This window comes from Tupaia chinensis, unplaced genomic scaffold (genome assembly GCF_000334495.1).
Source record: "Tupaia chinensis unplaced genomic scaffold, TupChi_1.0 Scaffold148296_1, whole genome shotgun sequence".
Classification (NCBI taxonomy): domain Eukaryota; kingdom Metazoa; phylum Chordata; class Mammalia; order Scandentia; family Tupaiidae; genus Tupaia; species Tupaia belangeri.
Genome location: NW_006208147.1, coordinates 1,705,435 through 1,722,764, shown reverse-complemented (window position 1 = coordinate 1,722,764; position 17,330 = coordinate 1,705,435). Strand labels below are relative to the sequence as shown.

Genomic DNA, 17,330 nt, shown 5'->3' with positions numbered 1-17,330 from the left:
TGGCCAATCATTCAAATCCCGACCCTGGTGGCTTGAAAAATGCGCTGGGTGCATGTGTGCATGCCTGCCCCAAATCCCAGCAGCATGTAGAAATGGAAGAGAAGGGATGGTGGTGTGATCATGCCTCACTGAGAGACTGTTCCCCACTCTTCATCTCTCCATCTTTCTCTGGTGAACACATGCCTTTGGAATCAATATTTTAAAAATGGGGGAGGGTGGGGCACCAGACTGGATTCCCACATGGCTGACTGCAGTTTAAGTCCCGGATCCAGTAGCTTGAAAATCATGCCAGGTGGGTTCCCAAGATCCTGGAGGAGAATGGGGGAGGAAAAAGGAGAAAAGATGGCAGGGTCCCCACCCCCCAGGGGGTGATTTCTCACTTTTCCTCACTGTCTTACTGTGTCTTTCTCTTTCTCCCATGGCTGACAGCACAATTCAAATTGTGAACCTAGTGGCTGGAAGAATACGCTGGGCATACATGTATGTGTACAAAATCCCAAAAGGAGAAGTTTGGAAGAAGGAATTGTGACATGACCGTCTCCCACGGAGGATGCTTTCTTACATTCCTTTTGCCTTTTTCTGGCAAATGGACATGTTTTCTAGCAAACTAAAAAATAAAATACAGAGTATCCAAAATGAGTAAGTATTTTATTCATTTATGCATTCAAATATACTCTTCACATTTGTAGGTGCCGCCACTAATTTAAGCAAAACGCTAGAGAGTATAGCAGTGAAAAATCAAAACCAGCAGCAACAGACGAACCTTGCCCGCCCCCCGCCCCTGGGACATTAGGAGACATTTTAAAGGAATGAAACAAATTAATGATGAGCTGAAACTTCGTTCTCAAACGACTATCCATACTCTGTATGGACTTCACTAAAACTCCAGGGTCTTCTGAGTAATATTCAAGGTTTCTTAAGAAGGAAAAAAAAAAAAAAAAAGCATTTTCCAAGGAAGGTTTAGTTCATTAGAGATGACTCTTAGTTGAGTGGAGTGGGGAATGCTAGAGGGGGCATGACATAGCTGGAGAAAGATAAGGTGGCTGGATGGGTGGAAGGCCTGGGGTTGCAAGGGTTATTCAAGAGGAACCGAGCAGGACGGTAGAATGAGCCGCTGTTGAAGTAAGGTCCACGTGGTTTGTACTGAAGAGTAGAAGGTTTGGAGGAAGGGGTGGGAAAGAAACCCTTTCTATTGTCTTACAGGCTTCCTGGGCTAAAGAGAGAACGTGACTGAAGAGGGAGCAGTCACCATCCTAAGTGAAGGGGATGCTGAGATCAGCTGGCTGCCATCTCCCTGGGCAGGGTTGTCTCTTTCTTGGATCTTTCCTTCCCGCCTTCTGCCGTCCTTCCTTCCTTTCCCCTCATTTTGGTAGAATCTCCCGTTTAAGTTTCTTAAGACAGAATCCACAGGAGGTGGTTACTTTTCTACTTCACATGTCCATTAAGAATATTTCCTTTGGCATATTAGGCCAGCAGGTGGCATGGTGGTTAAGATGCTGGATCCCCATACAGCCAATCATAGTTTAAGTCCTGGACCCATAGCTTGAAAATCATGCCAGGTTTGTGTGCATGCATGCCCAGAATCCCAAGAAGAGAGTGGAGGAGAAAGGATTGTGGTGTGGCCAAACCCCCAGGGATGATTTCTTACTTTCTCCCTCCCTCTCTCACACACACATACACACACTCTATGGCAATCTTTTTATTCCCTTTGCATGTCACAGATTATCTGACTAATGGCAACGTAAATAGAGACTTTTCTCCCCACCCCCAACATTACTAGTGGCCTGCATAGGCAGTTAATCTGTTCAACAGTGCAGTCAAGGATACAGGCTCTGTCCTTGTCTTTCATCATCCTCGATACGTAGGGTTTCTGTACTGGATTTTTGTCAGGTTGCAGGAGGCCCAGTACCATACCATTGCAGGACATTCTAATATTCTAACATTGGAGAAAAAGTGCAGGTATAAAAACCTGTCTCTTCATAAGCCCCTGGCCTTTATTTTTCTCCAAAATAAAGTTTTCCCAGAATTGCCCGTATTGCATTTATTTGAGTTCATTGACCAGGCTTGGGTTACAGGCCCATCCCCAGCACAGCAAGGCCAGGAAAGGCCTCCCTCTCTTGAAATCAAGGCATCTTCCCCCACTGCTTAGACAGAAAATCGGTGTCCTATTAGGCAAAAACAAGTGAAATGGTCTTTTTTGTTTGTCTGTTTGCTTTTGGAGAGGTTTTCACTATAGGGCACGTGCACTTGCCAGACAGAGAGAGACCTAGAGACAGAAAGCGAGAAATCACCCCCTAGGGGCAATGGTCACGCCGCAATCCGTTCTCCTCCATTCTCCTCTTGGGATCTTGGGTACGCACGCACACGCGCCCGGCGTGAGTTCTAAGCCACCGGGTCCGGGACGCGAACTGCGGTCGACTACATGGGAGTCCAGCAACATAGCCGTTACGCTAACTGCTGGTTCCCAAGGAGTGAAATGGTTTTTGAGAAGGCAAAAGATAGCATGTGTCGTACCCTGAACATCTGAAAATATCGTTATCCTTCCCTGTGTTATCTTTTTAAAGGTTATCTCTATAGGAGGTGCATGCTCGCTAGAGAGAGACAGAGAGAGACAGTGAGTGGGGAAGTGAAAAATCATCCCCCAGGGGGATGGCCATATCACAATCCCTTCTCTATTCTCCTGGGATTTTGGGCACATACATTTACCCAGTGTAATTTTCAAGCTGCCCAGTATGGGACTCGAACCACAGTCAGCTATGTGGGAGTCTGGAGCCATAACCACCACACCACCTGCTGGTCCTCTTTCCTATGATTTGAATGACAGTTTGGCTGTGTATATAATTTCAGGATACAAATTTTTCTCAAAGCACTAGAAGGATTTCTACATTGCTTTCTGGGTTCTCGCGTGGGAATGAGAAACTTAGTCTATTATGATTTCTCTTTTTCACTAATGTGTTTCATTCTCTTCAAGATTTAGGATCTTCTCTTTATCCTTGATATTCTGACATTTCCAGGAGAAATGCCTTAACAGGGGTCTGGTTCATTCATTAGGCAGGATCGTCATTGGACCCTCTAACCAGACAACTCGTGTCTTTCAATTCTGGGAGATTTTCCTGATTCATTTCCTTCATGATTTGCTCCCAGACATTTTCTTTGTTCTTTCTGACCTTCCGTAGCTCAGACATAGAAGGTCTAAGCCAGTCCTCTAACTTTCCAATCTTTTCTCTACTTTTTTCCCATTTCTTTGTCTTTGGTTCTATTTTCTTGATAATTTTCTAAGTTTTATCTTACAATGACAATTTCATTTCATTTCGCAGGTGTATAATTTCCAAGAGCTCTATGTTGTCCTCTGAATTTCTTTTTCTTTCAGATTTTTGCCATGGGGCGCAATCACTCAACAGAAAGAAACAGAGAAGCATTAATGGTACAAAGAGGTGTGGTATTATCTGTTGAAGATATTTTGTAGTTTTATCAACAGTACTAGGGAGAAACGTTCACCTGTTGAAATATCCATTTTGTAAGACAAATAATAATGTGATTGAATGTATGGAAGAAAATGAAATGGAAAAAATTTAAAAATAAAAGGGAAAAAAAAAAGAAATAGATGGGGAAAGTGAGAATTTAGGCCCCCCCACTCCGGGGGCAGGGGGACAGCTATGCTACAATCCCTCCTCCTCCATTCTTTTCTCAGAATTTTGGGCATGATCTTCAAGCCACTGAGTCTGGAACTTGAACTGCCGAATTGGCCATATAGGTTCTTAATCTCCACACTACCTGCTGGCCCTGTTCTCTGAATTTAAAAAATCTATCTTCTTCCAGTTTAGTGAATGAAAAATCTCTGTTATCTTTCTGCAGATTTTTCTTCTGATTGCCAAGGGTGCACACATTCATGAGAGAGAGAGAGAGGGAGAGAATGAGCGCACCTTCCCCAGTGGGACATGGATCATGCCACAATCACTTTCCCTCCATTTCTTCATCCCATTGGGATTTTGAGCATGCATGCACATGTCCCTGCTGTGTTCTTCCAGCTTCCCAGTGCCAAGATTCAAACCACTTAGTGGGCCATGTGGTATCTGGCTCCCTTAACCATGATGCTACCGGGCCAGACTTTTCTGCAGATTTTGATGACAGTTTTTCTCTGAGTTGTCCCTGCTTCTCTTTCATCCCCCTCCCCTGTTCATTTCAGTTTGTTTCCGTCTTGTTTGTGGTAGAAGATGGCCCAGAGTATCCAGTGACTCCTGGATTTCTGCTCTTATTTAGGAATGAAGCATTAAGAAGCTGATGTCACTGCTCTGTGAGCACAGGCAGATCCCCCTGTAAAAAGACCTGGATGGTCTCCTCAGGGAACCTGCAGTGGTTATGATCTGTGTGTCTTTAGGGTTTACCAATCTCTGTTTTGGGTATAAGAACCAGCTTTCTGGGTGCTGAGTTGGAGAACAGAGTGGTGGAGTTTGTGTCAAACCTTTCAGGATGTGGAATTTCATTGAATCCCTATACCCAGTGTCCTGAAGTAGAGTAGGGATCTGGTAGAAGCCACCTACCACCCAGCCCCCCAGCTAATATCACCTGTACCTCAGATTCCTAAAACCTTTCAAGGTGCTGTGGTACAATCATGTCAGCTTTATCTTCTCCACACTACAGGCTTAGGTTTCTGTCTTGGGTTAGCCAAATCAGTTACTTGCCACCCTCTTTAAGTTTTGTTGTTATTATCAGTTCCCCTCTTCTTTTCATGCATGTGCATTTAAATCTTACATTTTTTAATCCCTTTTTTGAAATTTTAGAAAAATGTCAAGAGGAAGTGAAGGATACTGATCATCAGCTGGGAGGCTCACTATTCTTTACACACACACTCACACACACACCACTTTATTAAAGATATCAGAGATTCAGAATGGGATGTTATTACTGAGGACTGAACTCTGGTCATGTTTTCTGATGTTATTACTGAGGACTGAACTCTGGCCACATTTTCCTGTTCTAAAATTCATTTCTAAAGGACTTGGGAAGAACCCTGCTTACCTGCCCTCAATCATACTGAACACTTTGGCCTCAGTAACTGCAGCTTACTTCTTGTGTCCTGACTCTGGCATTACGGCACAGGGTGATTAGAACTCCTTTATCTATGTTAAGGTTAAGCTGAAACCTTCCTTTCTGCTGACCCCACGTTTTAAACAAAGCCTTGCTCTTCTAGCCAATAACAAACGGAAGAATCTTTGAATCTACCTGTGGCCTCAGCCTCCCTTCAAGATATTCCACCTTCTCAGGCCAAATCAGTGGATAGCCTCCATGAACTGATTTACACTTTGTAACTTTCACCTTCCTGAAATGTACAAAAGATCTGTTGTAACCTGGCTGCCTGGAAGTGCTTTCACGAGGCTTCTTGAGATTGTTTCCTCCGGATACAGTCACTCATATTGGCTTAGACTAAACCTTCAGTATTTTACAGAGTTTGGTTTTTCCATCAACATTATACACAGGATACTGCATACTGAAGATTTGGTTTTAGAAATACCTAGATAAATGCATTTTCATCTCTTTTTTTTTCATTTTCATCTCTTTATCTCTATGTTTTTCCGCATCACTTGCCGCTAATTTTAAAAAGCTTTAAACAAAGATTCTTTTCCAGTTTATCATATTTTTATGAAATATACTTGAAAGTGTCTGCTTTCATGCATTGGCTTATTGTTTGCTGAAGAAAGAAAAGAAAAAAGTACATAATATGTATCTTACTGTATTTTTAAAAAAGAATAATTTAATTTAATTTAATTTATTTTGACAAGAGAGGGACAGAGAGACAGAGAGAGAGAGAAAGTGAGAAAGCAAATCGCCAGGTCCAGGACTCAAACCATGGTCAGCCATTTGAGAGTCCAGTGCCCTTAACCACCATGCCACCTGCTGGCCGCTGTATTTTGTTTTTTAATCCATGTTTACAGTTTAGCACGGGGGCAGTTAGGCCATTTATTCTGCCATAATGTCTTTGCTGCTCTGTATTCTTACTAGTTGTTGCTTTCTCTTTACATGTGTGCAATTTCGCCTTTTGATTTTAGGCAGGTCATTTAAAAATGTAAATCAGGGACCAGCAAATGGCGTAATACTTATGTTATTTGACCATGGTTCAAGTTGCAGACCCAGTAGCTTGACACTGACATTGGGCACATGTGCGTACATGCCCAAAATCCTGAGAGGAGACTGGAGGGGATGTAATTTCTCATTTTCTGTCTCTCTGTCTCACTGGCGAGTGCATGTGCCCTATAGCAAAAATCTCCATTAAAAAAAAATCTGAATCAGAGTTTTACTAATCTTTCCAAAAAATTTTTTCATAAACATATGATTTTAGATTGTGTTCGAGACCAAGACTTTTTTTTTTTTTTGGAGAGATTTTCACTGTAGGGCACGTGCGCTCGCCAGACAGACAGAGAGAGACATAGAGACAGAAAGCGAGAAATCACCCCCCAGGGGGGATGGTCACACCGCAATCCCTTCTCCTCCATTCTCCTCTTGGGATCTTGGGCACGCACGCACACGCACCCGGCGTGAGTTTTAAGCCACCAGGTCCGGGACACGAACCGCGGTCGACTATGTGGGAATCCAGCGACATAGCCATTACACTAGCTGCTGGTTCCCGAGACCAAGACTTTTTGGTGCAAAATCATGCATCTTCTTTCACTGCCAAGCCTGCTTCATCTGTAAACGGTCTGGCATTACTGCTGCTTATGTGTGAAGCCCCAAGTGAGAGCACCTGATCCAGAGGGGCCAAAGGAGGCAAAGATGAATCGGAAAGAGGAGAAGGAAGAGAAGGCAAAGAATGATAATTGCTACCACTAAGTCATTAAGGGAATTGGTCGATAAGCAAGGGACTTAAAGGCGGATGGATGTCTTGTGGTGTGTCATGGTGCCACAGGGCATGTGTTTTTCAATTGCTATCCTGTGACACCACACAAGAATAATGTAATTCTAATCATACAGAAAGCATACATCAGCTAAGTGTAAGAAAGCAACAAGACACACTACTACACGGTAATATAAATCCCACATAACATTATTTTTCTTCTGAATACTACTATGGGCACACAATAAAGTCTAAGTTTATTAATGAACTGTGTAGTTTTGCATAATTGTGAACACATCAGGTAGCGAATACTAACTGACTGTGAGGAGGAGAAAAAGAGAAAGGGGTTTCCTGAGACTCACATGGACTGAAAAGGGAATGCCCTGCACTAGAAAACTGGTCTTAACTCAGAATGGTTGATGAGTAGGCCGTCGTTAAACAAGGAGTGGCCGTATTCTTATCCAGTCGCAGTGCTAAAGTCTTTGCCTGGATTATTTTTATTAATTCTTTTAAGAGCATCCTGAGGTAGTGATTATTTTTTTTCTTTCTTTTTTTTTTTTTAGAGGTTTTTGCTATAGGGTGCGTGCGCTCGCCAGACAGACAGACAGAGAGAGACAGAAAGTGAGAAATCATCCCCTGGAGGGATGGCCATGCCGCAATCCCTTCTCCTCCATTCTCCTCTCGGGATCTTGGGCATGCACACACACGCGCCCGGCGTGAGTTTTAAGCCACCGGGTCCGGAACACAAACTGCGGTCTACTATGTGGGAGTCCAGTGACATAGCCATTACGCTAACTGCTGGTCCCAGTAGTGATTATTTTTATTCCTATTTCTTCTGTTCTGTTTCCAAAACACAGCCTCTCATTACATGCCCAGTGATCTCTGGAATCCCAGAGGAGGCCAATAGGCAATGCTGATGAACACCTCCATTACTGTGTAGAGTGGAGAGAGCCTGGACTTTGCTACCCAGACTTATCTGGGTTTGAACTCCAATGCTATAACTTACTGGCTATGTTCATACTTGCAAGTTATGTGAACTCTGTGGACATTCACTGGTTTCGTTGTCTGTAGATTATGTGCAATACTATGAATGAAAAGATTAAGGCTTTAAGGTCAATAGCTGAGTATCCACAGAAATAAATACTAGTTCCTTTCTTCTCCCTCCCTTCTCTTAGAAGCCACGAGATGAGCTGGGGCTTGAGTCTTCTTTGGGAAAGGAGATGGAGGGGAGTGCTCAATGCAGGAAGTGTCCTGGGAGTCTAAGATTCCTCTGTGGTGCGTGGAAAATTACCATATATGGCCTGAGCCTGTCCTGAGTCCCAGGTTCATGGTGTAAAAAGAAAGTAGGGAGCTTTTACAAAAGGCTGATGTGGGCAGGGCCACTTGAATGACTGAGCCACTGGGGAGCTTGTTGCTCAGTTTCTTGAAAGAAAGAACCTATAAAGACTGAGTGTGCAGGATTGGCAGTGTGGTTGAAGCCCACTCTCCAAGGTGCCCAAAAGTGCCCAGCAGGGAAGAATTCCTCCAGGGACAGGGCAGGGACCTGTGGGGCTGAGAACCTCTCAGGGCCCTGAAAGGATGGGAGGCATTGAGAATTTGGAGTCCAGAAACTGTCTCAGGCGGAACTTAAGGATTCTCCATTTGAGTCATTCAGCACATATACATTGGATGCACACTGGAGTGGGGCCAGGAGGGAATGTGGGAGAGTGTAAGAGCAAGAACTGGAGGACTGGCCGTTGGGATGGGATTCCTCCTCAGGCCATGTAGTCAGGCCAGCTATTTAACTTCCATCTTCTGATTTCCTTATCTATAAGATGGGGAGAAGAATTACTTCCCAAAAGTGTTATCATGAAGATTTAATTCATATATATACTTTAACACAATGCCCAGCAAATTTTAGCTGTTTTTCAGAAATTTGAAGACTAATGAGTCCAGAGACTTCATTTCTGGTTGCTGTTAGAGTCTGAGTACTCTTGTCAAGAGTAGTACCAAGTAGATCCCAGACCTGGTTCCTCCCCTTCCCCTTCCCCTTCCCTTTCCCCTTCCCCTTCCCCTTCCCTCCCTTCCTTCCTTCCTTCCTTCCTTCCTTCCTTCCTTCCTTCCTTCCTTCCTTCCTTCTTTCCTTCCTTCCTCCCTCCCTTTCTCCCTTCCTCCCTCCCTCTCTTTCTCTCTTTCTCTCTTTCTTTCTTCTTTCTTTCCTTTCCTTTTTAGAGAAATCTTTGGTATTGGACATGTGTGCTTGCCAGAAAGACAGAGACAGAAAGACAGAAAGTGAGAAATTACCCCCTACCCCCCCAAGGGTGGCCATGCCACAATCCCTTCTCCATCAACTCCTCTTGGGATTTTGGACATGCAAGCACATGTGCCCTGTGTGAGTGTAAAGCCACCGGTCCAGGACTCAAGCCGTGGTTGACTATGTGGGAATCCAGTGATGTAACCATTATGCATCTGCTGGTCCCCCACATCTAGTTTCTAGCCCCACGTTATGGGGCAGACTCTGAAAAAGCCCAGTTGTGTCTCACGGTATCATTTCTGAATCTTCCTTGCTTCCTGACTGGCCTCTGGTTTGTTTGTTTGTTTAATGATCTGAATCTTCCTTGCTTCCTGACTGGCCTCTGTTTGTTAGGTTGTTTAATGATTTTTTTTACTTACATTTAATTAGTGTACATCACTATAGTACACATTGTTTTTCAAGGTATGCATGCAGTACATGACAATCAAATCAAGGATAGGTGGAATGTAAATAACAGCTGCTATGGAAAACAATATGGAGGTTTCCCAAAAATGTACAAATATAACTGCCACATGACCCAGTAATCCCACTCTTTGGTATTTACCCAAAGGACAGGGAGACAGAGAGACACTTAACATTCATGTTTATTACAATGTTATTCACAATTGCTGAGACATGGAATCAACCTACATGCCCAAGAACTGATGAATGGTTTGGAAAACTGTGGTACATACACACCATGGTCTACTTCTCAGCCACAAGGAACGACGAGACCCTACCATCTGATGTAAAGTGAATAAATATAGAAAATTTAATGCCAGAGCCAGCAGATGGCATAGTGTTTAAGGTGCTGGAGTACCACATGGCAGACCATGGTTCAAGTCCTGGATCAGGCGGCTTGAAAGTCACACCAGGTGCACATTTGTGCATGCCTAAAATTCTGAGAGGAGAATGGAGGAGAAGGGACTGCAGGGTGGCCATCTCCGTGAACCCGGGGGTGATTTCTCACTTTCTCTTTGTTTTTTCTGGCAAGGTGCACATCCCCTGTAGCAAAAAATCTCTCTTAAAATTAAAAAAAAAAAAAAGATTTAATGTTAAGTGAAGTAAGCTTAACCGGCTTTTGTTATTGTGCCCTATCTTCTGGGGTCAGAGACCACAGTGTAATGGGAATGACCCAGCCTGAAAGTCAGCATGAAATGGGGCCATGCACTTGGACAAACTGCACTCTTCTAAGTGTGCACAGTTGGGTAGAAGTTTTGAAAATTGCTAATTTTAAGTAGCACAAAGTGCCCAAGAAAACACTTAATCCAATCCCCCACCTCTTCTACCTTAGGATCTTTTTTTTTTTTGGAGAGGTTTTTGCTATAGGGCGTGTGTGCTCTCCAGACAGACAGAGAAAGACATAGAGACAGAAAGCGAGAAATCACCCTCCAGAGGGGATGGTCACACCGCAATCTCTTCTCCATTCTCCTCTCGGGATCTTGGGCATGCACTCACACGCACCCGGCGTGAGTTTTAAGCCACCAGGTCTGGGATGCGAACCACAGTCAATTATGTGGGAGTCCAGTGACATAGCCATTATGTTAACTGCTGGTTCCCCTACCTTAAGATCTTGAGGGCTGGTGCAGGTCAATGACTTGGGCCCCTCAGTCCAAGATCAGGTGCAGGTAAGATTAGAACTGAGTTCTCCAATTCTCATCACAGACATCTGAGATTTTAGAATCACAAGGCTCCTGGACAGCAGGTGTTCTGCAGCTTATTACCTTTACAGATGATAACACTGCAGCCCAGTGAGCAGACTCCCTTACTCATTAAGTTATACTGGAAAGGAGTCAACCACATGTATCTAAAATAAATGAATGAACGAGTGGTCCTAGTGCAGATATTTTCCCACCCAATGCTTTTAATTCTCAGAAGGGGAAAATGTCCTCGTAGCTATTACTCAAAATGAACACAGGGGGTCTCCATTGCCATGTCTTGGCCTAAAACAGTCTTGGTCTTCCTTAAAAGCTGTACTACAGCTGACTTTTATAGGACTGTTAGCATCTAGTCTTTAAATTCTGGGACAGGAATAGAAAATGTTTATTTACTGTTCTGCAGAAACCAAACTCAAAGCTACTATGCACTCTCATTTTGCCTGCAAGTGTAGGTTCGATGTGAGAGAATTATCTAGGCAAAAGTTCGGTGATTACTTAATGGGACTGAGGAAAAACGTGGGACTCTCCCAGTAACCATCTCCCCCAAAAAATGATTTCTTGGAATTTTTGGTAAGTGAGTACACTGTGTCCAAGGCCTGGGTAGATGACACCGTTTGAAAAAGGGTTTCAAGAGAAAGGAGTGAGGGAGTGTGGAGTAAGCGTTCGGTTCATGGGTTCTTCAGTGATGAGAATGATATATGCGTGCCATTTTACACAAAAGAAAGACTTTTTTTTTCACCCTAACAAAATCTCTGCTTGTTATCAGAGTTCATAAGGCCTACTTCCCTTGGGATCAAGATCTTTTCCTACTGGCCTTCAGGACTACTTGTCTTCATTCTGCCCCTCACTCACTCACCTGTCCTCCCTCCCATCCCTTTCACCTGCTGATTCCCCTCGGTCTTCAGATTAAATATCTCTTTCTCAGAGAGTCTCTACCTTAATTCTCCAGATAAGCAAATTTCTCATTCATTATTCCCTGTCACTGACCCAAGGTTTTGGCCATCATAGAACTTAGCACAATTTCCAGCTATATTCTTTGCGCACTGGTGTATTTTCAGTCTCTCCACTAGATTATGGATTTACCAATGAGTATGCACCTAGCACAAAGCCCAGCACAGAGCAGGTACTTAATATTGAACTGCTGACTTTAGCTTAGTAAGGAAATAAATAGTGGCGGATGAATGTGGTGCTTGTGAACAAGAAAAGCAGCTCTAGGAGTCTCTAAGCACTTAATGATTATTAATGAACTAATTGATAACTAATGGCAGTTCTACAGTCATTTATATTTAAAAGTGAGATTATGTCCTCTATCTGCAATATGGTGTCCTCTATCTTGGTAGCCTTTAGGACTTCACTTCTTTTTTTTGGAGAGGTTTTTGCTGTAGGGTGCGTGCACTCACCCAAAAGAAAGAGAAACACAGAGAGACAGAAAAAAGGGAGAAATCACCCCCCCCCCAGGGGGGATGGCCACACTGCAGTCGCTTCTCCTCCATTCTCCTCTTGGGATCTTGGGCACGCACGCACACGTGCCTGGTGTGAGTTTAAGACACTGGGTCCAAGACTTGAACTGTAGTTGCCTACATGGGAGTCCAGTGACATAGCCATTATGCCAACTGCTGGTCCCAGGGCTTCACTTCTTACTGGGGAACTGAGTATGAAGCACATCACTGAGTGTTTAGGACTACACTGAACTGAAAAGCAACTCATTTCAGAGCCTGTGGAACGTAGTTGTCCTGGGAAGACAGTGAGAGAGATGTTACTCTAAATCCTCCCCTGGACCCAGGGCAGATGAAGATCAGGAGAAGTCTGTGAGTTAGTCTAAGATGGTGGTTCACAAACTTCATTAACAAGAACAGTTAGCTTTTATTAAGCACTTACTTGGTACCAGGCACTACGCTAAACAGTTTCCATGTATTATTACTGTGGTTAGTATAATAAAACTATGAGCTGGGTATTTGTATTATCTTCATTTCTAGATGAGGAAGCTTAAGGTAGAAAGGTTAGGTGTTAGTCCAAGGCTGTACAGGTCATAAACAGGAATGGAGAGCTAAAAGCGAGGCCTTGTGGTAGAATCCGGGCTCACAGCTGCCTCACTGTTAACCTTTGAACAGAGCTCCTGAATTAGCATTTCTCTGACAGGTAGGGCTGAGCACAGGGAGCTTTGACACTTCCCCTCTGTGCTTATGTGCACACCAAAGCTTGAGGTCCACCACTTCTGTGAGAAGGACCAGAGTTCTCGTGACTTGCTCAAGGCCAAGCAGGACAGCCCCCGGTGTTTGAGTTCTCTTCTGGGATCCTGGCCCATGTCCAGGTGGCAACTCCGTACCTCAGGCCAGAGGAAGAAGTGTGGAGATTGTGTGTAGTCCAGCGAACCCTCTTCAGAATTCTGTCCACAAACAGTGGAGGGTTCGGTTAGAAGAAAAACAGCCAAATTTGCTGGGGGTAAAGAGGGCAAGAATAAAGGGAGTGCAGAGTCTGGATAAAATACATGCTGGAGGCTTCAGGATAACAGCAGTGGAAGGACAATGGGCCTCGGAGCCGAGGTAACCTGACTTTTAATCCCAGCGCCATCTGAGTGAACTACTGAGATGGTCTGAGGCTGTTTAACCATTCTGAGTTGTGGTTTCCTCATCTATAAAAGGATAATAACTTACTTAGGACATCTGGGACAACCTCGGCACTTTCTAAAATGTGTGACAAGAGAGGAAGTGAGTGCAATGGGGAAGAATGTGGTTTAAGAACATAGATAAGGGGAGGTGGGGGAGATGAGCCTACAGAGAAGACCGCCATTGTTGAATGAATTCCAGGCACTTGTTTGCTTCACCCATGTCTTTTTTTTTTTGAGAGGTTTTTGCTATAGGGCACTTGCCAGAAAGACACACACACAGAGAGAGACAGAGAGACAGAAAGTGAGAAATTACCCCCCAGGGGTAATTTGCTGCAATCCCTGAGTTTAAGCCACTGGGTCCGAGACTTGAACCACGGTTGACTACATGGGAGTCCAGCAACATAGCCATTACACCATCTGCTGGTCCCCACCATGTCTTAAAATACTAGGTGAAAGGGGCTGGATGTATGTTTTAAAGACTAACAGCCAGTACTTACTAGCTAGTAACACTGGTTGTAGCCCACACTAGAGAAAAACGAACTAGATACTTAAGATGGCATAATATTGTAAGGACAGAAGGAAGAAGGCCAAGTTCCTGATGGCTTTAAACAGAAGATTGGAATGTGTCCTTTCACACAAATCTCTAAACATAGGATGCAGCCTGCTGACATTTTTCTCAGGAAACGGTTGGTCTCTGCCTTTGCAGATCCACCAGCCCCAATATGCACTCATACTACTTACTCTGAAGACTTCAGTCATGTGACCACTCAAACCCTGCTCACATGTGCAAATTACCATCCTGCTTATTTGTTGAGTTTTGTAAAGAAGTTTGAGTGTGGCTTGCACCATTGGTGGCATCATTCCATCCTATGTAGTTCCCTCTCTTCCTTTCCTTCTCCCTTCCTCCTTCCCTCCTCTCTCTCATTCTTTTCAATTTGCCAGAGAGTATGCACACTCGCTGCAGAGAGGCAGAGAGAGAGAGAGAAAGTTGAGAAAGCATCCTTATGGAGGATGGTCATGCTGCAATCCCTTTTCTTCCATCTCTCCCTCTTTTTTGGATTTTGGGCATGTGTACATGCACATGGCATGTTTTTTAAGCTGCCATTTTGGGTCTTGACCATCCATGTAGTTAGGGATCCATTTGCCTTAACCAGCAGGCCACTGGCTGGCCCTCTTTTTCTTTTTTTTTTTTTTTTCACTTTTAGTGGTATTTATTCCAGCAACCTCAGCATTGTTACAAAAGCCTTCTTAGATTTACCTTCTCAGATATTTTAACTCTTGCATAACAGATTGACGAATCATCTTTGAGGCACAAAGAGCCAATAGAAGTGAAAGATGTCATCATACAGAGAAATGTGGTTAAGCTGAAGCTTGGAAGAGATCTCATGCAGACTCTGACTCTTGCCTTAGCTCCCTAAGCAGTCTGCAGTAGCTGATCCCCTGACAAATGACAACAAAGATGATCACACTTGCTGAGGGGTTTCCCGAGGAGTTCTCTAACAGAGGTGGTAAACGGGTGACCATTCATTCCTTGAGAAAGGATTCCTGTTGGATACCCGGAAGTATCTGTCAGCCAAAGCCATTATTTGTTCTCTTCACATCTCCTTAACTTGGAAGAAGTATGTGAGGCTGTACTGTGGGCCCTATCTTTTGCCGTGTGTGCATTGGACTCTGATTCCGTCAATCTTTCTTCTTTGGAATCTGGAGAGGCATCTAGTGGATCAGCCATGGAGGAGGCAATAAGGATTTTCTTTGCCTGGAAATAATTACAGGCTTTCTTTCCATAGACTAACAGTGTGATACTCTTCCCACTACTCTGGATTTTGCCCACCATTTTCTCATCGGGTTAATCCAGCACATTCACCCGATTTACTTCGATGATGCTATCCTTGTCCTCCAGCCCAGCCAAGGGAGCAAGGCTGCCATTCTGTGCCTCATTGGTGAATGAGCTTAGCATACCCTGAACTGAAATGAAGTGAAAGGCATAGTCATTTTCACCTAAAAAAATTGAGCACTTCATAAATTTGTGTGTCATCTTTGCTCAGGGGCCATGCTAATCTCCGTATTGTTCCAGTTTTAGTCTATGTGCTGCCAAGGCAAGCATGCTGGCCCTCTTTTTTATTTTTTTATTTCTTCCATGCGTGAAAGAGAGCGAGCAACAGAGAGAGAGAGACTGTGAGACAGAAAGAAAGCACCCTTAACAATGTCTTTTTGTTTGCTTATTTTAGTTTTTGCTATAGGCCTCATGCACCTGCCAGAAACAGAGAGAGAAAAAGTGAAAAATCACCCCTTAGGGGGCATGGTCACGCTACAGTCCCTTCTCCTCCATTCTCCTCTTGGGATTTTGGGCACACATACACCCTCATTTGGCATGATTTTCCAAGCTACCAGGTCTGCGACTTGAACCCTGTAGTCAGCCATGTGGGAGTCCAGGATATTGGATAGGAGACTGGCAATGTGGATACCAACGTGGCATCAAGCTTCAGACCAAACTGAGGGCCTTTCAGGTATGACACTCTCTCCTCCTCCACGGCTCTGAACCCCAAACACTTCGGTGCCAAGGTTGATTCATCAACATCACAACTCCCCTTGAGTTGTTATAGGCTGCTGGATATGCTGAGCAGCCCTAAGAATTTTCTAGAGTGTGGCAATTGTTTGAGTATTTAGAATTTCAAAGTAGAATAGGTATGACTAGTGAGGAAGTGGTAGCAAAACTCATTAAAAAAAAAAAAGTGGGATGTGGCATTCAGCAATGATGTTGAATCATTTAAACCAAGGCCTGGAATGGGGAAGGCAAGTCACCCACAGGACTGAAGGATCAAAGCACAGGCAGGCCCCCAGTGGGCCAGTAATGCAGCAGCTGAGTGCTGTGCCCGTGGCGCTGGATCCCACAAGGCTGACTGCTGTTTCTATCCCAGCCTTGGTGGCTTGCAAATCACACTAGGTGCATTTGTTGTATGCCTCAAATCTTGGCAGGATGCAGTTATGGAGGAAAAAGGGTTGTGGCGTGACTGTGTCCCACAGGAGGTTGTTCTTTTTTGGAAATGCATGGTCTGGAAGTTATTTTAAAAAAAAGAAAAAGAAAAAGAAAAAAAGGCCGATCATTACATGTGAGCATGATTTGATAGCTTTAAAGGCTTTACATCTTACCTTGGCATACACTGCACTTTTGATTGTGACTGTAATGGCCAGTCACTCTCTAAAGAATACCTTCATGCTTTGTCTTTCTCCTTTTTGGTGTACCGGTGATACCCATCAGCACGCTTTGTTGAAGCGTCTTGTAGTCAAGATGAACAAGATGAGAAACCAGGAGGTACTCCTCCCGTCCCACGTACCTTTAGTTTAGTTAGCCATTAACCAGGTTGCCATATGACTGGGCTCTGTCCTGAAACAAAGACCTTGTTCATTGTCTGATAAATCTCGTTTGATGACACTGAGTAAATCAGGTTTATTTGCACATTCCAAAGATTATTGCTCAGGATTCCATGGCCATTGGGAAGGGCTTTGCATAAGCACACAGACAAAAATGCACTCTTTGCCTTTGAAGGGACACCATTTTTTAATTTCTGAAGACAATCTAGCATTTATAATCTGTTAAAATGACATTTGAATCGTATTAATTGGTATATAGGTCATTTGGATTAAGATACCATTAAACCTTTAAGTTAGAGATGGAGGTAATTGCAGGGATACTTGCCTCATTCTTTAATAATTTCACACTCTTACGGGTCTGCTGGATGTGCATGAATCCTTCAGGATGTCATGAGATGATGGTAGACCATACCTTTCTTGATGATAGGTACATAGCTATAACTTAAAAGTATATCTGTAGTCTGGCTAATGGACAAAGTAAATTTATGGATGGACCAATGGGGTCAAGTAGAGCATCATAAGATATCACAAGGTGTTCAACTTCCAGAGTCAAGGAGGTGGAACAAACTGGTTTCGGTGAGTGTATTGACA

General features: G+C 43.8%; 1 non-coding gene and 1 pseudogene across 1 annotated transcript; both read right to left on the bottom strand.

Annotated features, from left to right (window-relative positions):
- LOC102500055 (ubiquitin-conjugating enzyme E2 C pseudogene) overlaps nt 1-1,927 on the bottom strand; it is a 7,957-nt pseudogene extending 6,030 nt beyond the window's left edge.
- A 13,440-nt stretch (nt 1,928-15,367) lies between these two features.
- LOC114006493 (U6 spliceosomal RNA) lies at nt 15,368-15,471 on the bottom strand. The gene has a single exon (XR_003548200.1). It is a non-coding gene; the product is annotated as a U6 spliceosomal RNA (small nuclear RNA).
- Nucleotides 15,472-17,330: the final 1,859 nt, after the last annotated feature.